Genomic DNA, 7,527 nt, shown 5'->3' with positions numbered 1-7,527 from the left:
TATACATCCCTATAGGATCCCCCCTCATCCTTCTAAACTCCAACGAATACAAACCCAGTCTATTCAGCCTCTCTTCATAGTCCAACCCCGTCATCTCCGGTATCAGCCTACTGAACCTCCTCCGCACTCCCTCCAAGGCCAAAATATCCTAGCGCAAGTGCAGCGACCAAAACTGCACACAGTACTCCAGCTGCGGCCTCACCAGTGCCCTGCACAGTTGCAGAAAGACCTCCCTGCTTTTATATTCAATCCCCCTCGCTATAAAGGCCAGCATCCCATTTGCCTTCCTGATCACCTGCTGCACCTGCAGGCTGGGTTTTTGCAACTCATGCACAAGGACCCCCAGGTCCCTCTGCACCGTAGCATGCTGCAGCTTTTCGCCCTTTAAATAGTAATCCCTCCTACTATTATTCCTGCCAAAGTGGATAACCTCACACTTGCTAACATTGTACTCCATGTGCCAGGTCCTCGCCCACTCGCTTAGCCTATCTAGATCCCTCTGCAGACTTTCCACACCCTCCACACAATTTGCTTTTCCACTTATCTTTGTGTCATCAGCAAATTTCAACACCCTTCACTCAGCCCCCTCCTCCATATCATCTATATAAATGGTAAATAGTTGAGGCCCCAGCACTGATCCCTGGGGCACTCCACTAGTCACCAACCGCCAATCAGAATAGCACCCATTGATACCAACTCTCTGCCTCCTATTAGACAACCAATCCTCTATCCACGCTAACACATGCCCCCTAACCTTCTGAAGCAACCTTTTGTGCAGCACCTTATCAAACGCCTTCTGAAAATCGAGAAACACCACATCCACCAGTTCCCCTCTGTTGCACCAGTCACATCCTCATAGAATTCCAATAAATTCGTCAGACACGACTTCCCCTTAACGAATCCATGCTGTTTCTGCTCTATCAAACAATTCTTCTCAAGGTGCCTCGCTATTTCTTCTTTGATGACGGATTCAAGCATTTTTCCCACAACAGACGTTAAACTAACCAGCCTATAATTCCCTGCCTTTTGCCTTCTACCCTTTTAAACAGCGGCGTAACATTAACCGTTTTTCAATCTTCCGGCACTTCCCCGGAATCCAGTGAGGTTTGGAAAATAATCACTAAGGCATCTATTATCACCTCTGCCATTTCCTTCAGAACCCTGGGATGCATTCCATCCGGTCCTGGGGACTTGTCCACCATCAGTCCCGCTAGTCGATCAAGCACTACCTCTCTAGTGACAGTGATCGCATTCAGGCCCTCAACTCCTACCATCCTTCTATCTTTAATACCCGGCAAACTATTTGCGTCCTCCTCTGTGAAGACCGAGGCAAAAAACTTATTTAAGGCCTCAGCCATTTCCTCATTCCCCACCACTAAATCCCCTCTCTCATCCTCTAAGGGTCCAACATTCACCCTAGCCAGCCTCCTCCTCTTTATATATTTATAAAAACTCTTACTATCCTTTTTTATATTTAGTGCTAGTTTAGCTTCATAGTCTATCCTTCCTTTCTTCATCTTCTTCGTCAATCTTTGTTGATTTTTAAACCTCTCCCAATCTTCTACTCGCCCACTACTTTTAGCCACTCTAAACGCATCAGCTTTTAATTTAATACTTTCCTTTAATTCCTTCGATAACCACGGCTGATTATCCCTTCTCCTACGATCCTTCTTTACCATCAGAATAAATTTCTGCTCAGCATTGAAAAAGATCTCCTTAAAGATCCTCCGCTGTTCCTCAGCAGTCTTACCGACCAATCTGCGCCCCCAATCTACACTTGCCAATTCCTCTCTCATCCTATCGTACTCCCCTCTGTTCAAACAGAGGACACAGGTCCGGGACCCTACTTTCTCATCCTCCATCTGCATCAAAAACTCAACCATACAATGATCGCTCTTCCCAAGAGGATCCCTCACAACAAGGTCCCTAATTCTACCTGCCTTGTTACATAACACCAGATCTAAGATAGCTCGCTCCCTCGTCAGTTCCATCACACACTGTTCAAGGAAACTATCCCGGCAGCATTCCAAGAACTCTTCCTCAAGCCCACCGCATCCGACATAGGTCAACCAATCAATATGTAGATTGAAATCCCCCATAATTATCGCTGTTCCATTCCTGCACGCATCATTTATTTGCGTATTTATAGCCTGCCCCACCTCCAAGTTATTATTTGGGGGCCTATAGACCACACCCACCAGCGTCTTCCTCCCCTTACTGTTCCTTATCTCCACCCACAACGATTCCATGTCCTGCTCTTTGGAGCCTATATCTTCCCTTACTACCACCCTGATACTATCCCTAATCAGCAGAGCTACCCCTCCCCCTTTTTCCTCCCGTCTATCCTTCCTAAATACTTGATACCCCTGGACATTCGGCTCCCAGTCCCTGTCACCCTGCAACCACGTTTCCGTAATGGCCACCAGATCGCATCCATTCGTGCTGATCTGCGCCACCAGTTCATTCACTTTGTTCCGAATGCTTTGTGCATTCAGATAAAGTGTCTTTATCCCAGCATCCACTATCTCTTTAGCCATCTATTTTAGAACCCTAGGATGTAGGGCATTTGCCAGATTTTGTCTGGTCAGGAAAAATCCCATGGAGATTTGGGAGGGGGAAGTCCCCTGTTGGGGTCCAGGGGTATTAGGGGACTCCTGTGTTGGGGCAGATCTGTATCTTTACAACAGTTACCCAGAAGTTAAGTTTTAATTCTTCTCACTTCATCTGAGCAACTATTTGTATAACACAGCAGGAATCATCTGAAGTTTGCAATTTAAGTCATATTTTGGTTGGTTTCCAGAGCAGAACAATCGCCCAGAGGAAGTTTGCAAACATTTACCTTGAAATTCAGCAAGAGATTCCTCAGCACATCTTTGGGGTATCCCCCTCCCCCTCCCAAATCCAATGCCAGGGAGCTTGGAAGTTACAACTTTGTCTGATTGTGTAAAATATTTATATTACTAAGTTTTTATTATTGAAAATAAAATTCAGGAGGAATGTGAATAGACTATCAATTACCTTTTCATACTACTGCACAAATATGTGCTTTTTCAGCTTTCCTTGAATGCATCTGTCCTGTTCTTGTCAACTACTTGTGGCAGCTATTTCATATTCAAGCTGTGCCAGCACACACTCTAATTCTATGTTTTACTCTTGTTCCATGCTTTTAAAACTCTAACTTTTTAAGCAGTTTCTTCCCTGCTGCCAACAGACTTTTGAAAGGACCTACCTTATATTAAGTTGATATTTCTCTACACCCTAGCTGTGACTTAATATTCTGCACCCTTTTCTTTCTTTGTGAAACATCATCCAGATCCCTGTGGAACATCATTTTCTACATCCTGCCAATTGGCATACATTTCCTACTTTTTATTACCTTCCAACCAATTGCGAACAAACTTCAGTTCAATAAGTTTTTATTTTTGTTAATCTTTTGTGCAGAATTTTATTAAATGCCTTCTGGGACTTTACTTAAACAGCATCTATAGACATTTCCTTTGTATGATTTGTCTGTATAGTGTGCAAAAAACAATACTTGTCACTGTATACTAATGTGACAATTATAAATCAAATCAAATCAAAATATTCTTACTTATCTTCAGGTAAAGATGCTCTTTCTGAATTTCTCATTGGATTTATTAATCTTTTATTTGTGGCTTCTAAATTTGATCTAACCTTCAAGTGGAAATATTTTCCCCATGTCTACCTCAGCTCACCATTCAACCTTTTTTTAACAGAAAGGAACTCCAACCCGTTTAACCTTTTAGCAAGTTACAATAAAACACCCTGGTCTACCGTTTCCATTAGGTCAAACAAAGTTGAGAGGAGATCTGCTGCTGGTTCTCCAGCAAAACTACATTCAACTTAAAGGAAGTCAATACTTAAAAACCGAAAAGAAGATATTGCAAATTAAAAGAGCCATTTGTAATGGACAATCTTCAGAAATTGGTCAAATCCATTTCCCAGCATTCCATGGGACATTGAAAACCTAACATAGACATAGTGAATTACTTTTTCAATGTACAAGACAAGAGGCAAAGCCTTCAAATCACAGAATGGTTGTATATTTATCCAGTTAAATGATTTGTCTCAATCACTGAATTTCTGTGACCAAAACTGTAGAACTGCAAATAATAACTACAAGCTAAATGAGTTTTATGGAGCCACTGTGTCTGAATATGCCCTTCTATCCCTTTGAAATCCTAATCCCAGATAACTTTTTGATTAGCTTGAAATCTACCTGATATGGTAACCAGGATCTCTAAACCTTTTAGCTCATTCCTACTAGGTCCATTGACTCTGGACTCTGTGGCTATTCAAATTAAGAACATAAGAACATAAGAAATAGGAGCAGGAGTAGGCCATCTGGCCCTTCGAGCCTGCCCCGCCATTCAATAAGATCATGGCTGATCTGTCGTGGCTCAGTTCCACTTTCCCGCCCTCTCCCCATAACCCTTAATCCCCTCTCTTATCAAAAACCCATCAACCCGCTTCTTAAAAATATTTAGCGAGGCAGCCTCCACCACTTCAACGGGCAGAGAATTCCAGATATTCACCACCCTTTGAGTGAAGAAGTTCCTCCTCAACTCCGTTCTAAACCGCCCCCCCTTTATCTTGAGGCTGTGCCCCCTAGTCCTACTGTCTTTTTTGAGCAGGAAGAGTCTCTCCACCTCTATCCTATCCATCCCATTCATCATCTTATACGTCTCAATGAGATCTCCCCTCATTCTTCTAAACTCTAACGAGTACAAGCCTAGTTTATTCAGCCTCTCCTCATAGCTCAACCCCCTCAACTCCGGTATCAGCCTAGTAAACCTCCTCTGCACTCCCTCCAAGGCCAAAATATCCTTGCGCAGGTGCGGCGCCCAAAACTGCACACAGTACTCCAGCTGCGGCCTCACCAGTGCCCTATACAGCTGCAGCAAGACCTCCCTACTTTTATATTCAATCCCCCTCGCGATGAAGGCCAGCATCCCATTCGCCTTCCTGACCACCTGCTGCACCTGCAAGCTGGGTTTTTGCGACTCATGCACAAGGACCCCGAGGTCCCTCTGCACCGTCGCCTGCTGCAATTGGACTGCCATAATCTCATGGAGTCTCCTGCTGCACAGTAAAGAATTTGCTTCTGCTTTGTGCCTCCAATTCTGCTATGGAGTTTCTTTCAGGCGAACTGTCCCAGTGTTTTCACTTCAGGTGCTTTCAGTCAGTTTAGAATGCTGTTTTTTAATTTTTCAGCTTTTGGATTTCTGTTCCAGCTTCTCTGATGTTCTGCGTTTTTCCCAAAAGCTGCCAATATGTTGTATGTTGTTTATTCAGTATGTCTCACAAAGAGATTTTAAGGCCTTTATCGTTGAACATTAACTATTTATTAATAACATATTACTATCTATATATATAAAAGATATAGCCCAAGGTTTAACACAGCAAAGATTAATACTCCTGTGATATCGGACTTGAGACCTTTGGATAAAGTCTGTGGTAACTTAGATAGACTGAGAACAGTTTGAAGTCATAACAACTTCCCAAAACACCAGGAACTCTAAGCAAGCCACCAACAGCTGATTTCGCCCCTTCAGAAAGGTAAGACCAAAAGAATTTCAAAAACCAGGGAGAGAGAGACTTCCTTTCAGCTTGATGCCCCTTCTAAAACTAAAACTCAAACTGCAGCTCCAAACTGAAAATGAAAAAAAGCTCCTATCACCTGACCTGCCAACCAGTTTTTCTCTTAGCACTGCAAAGTCATAAACGTCCCAGTAAAAATAAACAAACCCTCATTTAAGTAGCAATAAAAAATTCTTGTAGACAGCCCAGCAACAATGAGAAAAGCAGAAAAAGTTTGCTTACAATTGCAGATTGCATGATTAAAAAACACTTCTTAAAGGTACACCAACATCACAATAACTGATGTTTTCATTTTCATAAATACTAAATCTCATGACAAAGTTTCATCTGCAAACCTGTATTATATAACTTTCTATTCCTTCATTTAACATGTTAATTTGGTGACAGGCTGAAGTCCTAACATAGATTCCTGTGGAACATCATTTTGTATATCCTGCCAATTAGCATACATTTCATAGCTTTTGTCTATACCTTCCAAACAATTGCAAACAAGTTTCAGTTTAGTAAGTTTTTATTTTTGTTAATAATCTTTTGTGCAGAATCTTATTAAATGCCTTCTGGAACTTCATTTAAACAACATCTATAGACATTTTCTTATTCACTATGCCACCTGACCAAAAAGTTTAACTAGTTTAATCAGGCATGATTTACACTTAACAAATCCATGCTGACTCTCTTTGATCAGTTCATACTTGTTCGAATGTTCAGCCTCTGGTGAAAGATTTATACTAACTTCCCCTAGAGAGTGGGAAAGAAAGACTTGCATTTATATAGTACTTTTCAAAATTGCAAAATAGACCTTAGCACTTTACAGCCAATGAAGTACTTTTGAAATGTAGTCCCTGTTATCAGGTATGAAATATGGCAGCCAGTTTGTGCAGAAGGGAGGCAGTGCCATGAGATCTTTTAAATCAACCTTAAAGGGCAAATGCGGCTTCAGCCTAATATCTTGTCCAAAAGGCAGCACTCTCCCAGTATAGCATTGGAATGTTATCCTAGATTTTTATAAGTCTTAAGCATGAACCTTGAACCCACAACCTTCTGACTCAGAGGCAAGAATACTACTAGGAGGACCACAGCTGATAAAGGAGTGTAGTTTCCCGGTTTTTCTCTCCCCATGTTTAAATGATGACATGATATTAGATATTTTATGATCCAGAAGCCCAACTCCTGTATCTACAATTACCGTTCCTGTTTCTTTTAATACCTGAAAAGCCTTAAAATTATACTTTGGGTTAATTGCAAATGAGCGTTTGACATATTTGTATGTAATCCAAGTGGGGTGGCGAGGCAGTGGCATTCTCACTGTTCCGGGGACTCAGGTTTGAATCCCACCATGGCAGATGGTGAGGTCTGAATTCAGTAAAACTCTGGAATTAGACGTCAGGTGATAACCACAAAGCCATTGTTGTAAAAATTCACCTAAAGTCCATAAGGAAAGGAAATGCGTCATTCTTACCTGGTCTAGCCTATGTGTGACTCCATAGCCCCAGAAATGTGGTTGACTCTTAACAATGCCCAATGGCCTTGCAAGCCAGAAACACAGGCTGGGTTTTCTGGATAATGATCAGGATTGGGAAACCTTCTTTCCCAGAAAATTTAATAGAAAATAAAATTTATTTTTTCGCTCACCAACTCGAGCTTAAGGGCGCTGAAACCAGCTAAACCTCTTTGTTGTCTCGAATGCCACTTCAGCTGAGGTAAATATTTCAGTAATGGCTGTGGATTTAAGCTGGGAGCCTTCAGGACTGTACTTTTCAGCTACTTCCTGCTTTAATTAGCTGAGATACCCAGGGAGCAATAACGTTCTTTTCTTTGGAAACCAACTTTTACATTTTGTGCAGCATGTGGTCGACTATTTTTATTCTGTGCGTCTATTAGCATCATAATGTTTGATTATAAATA

This window comes from Carcharhinus amblyrhynchos, chromosome 8 (assembly GCF_965287045.1).
Source record: "Carcharhinus amblyrhynchos chromosome 8, sCarAmb.v2.hapA, whole genome shotgun sequence".
Classification (NCBI taxonomy): domain Eukaryota; kingdom Metazoa; phylum Chordata; class Chondrichthyes; order Carcharhiniformes; family Carcharhinidae; genus Carcharhinus; species Carcharhinus amblyrhynchos.
The sequence above is the reverse complement of the archived record's forward strand: the minus strand, read 5'-3'. Positions refer to the sequence as shown.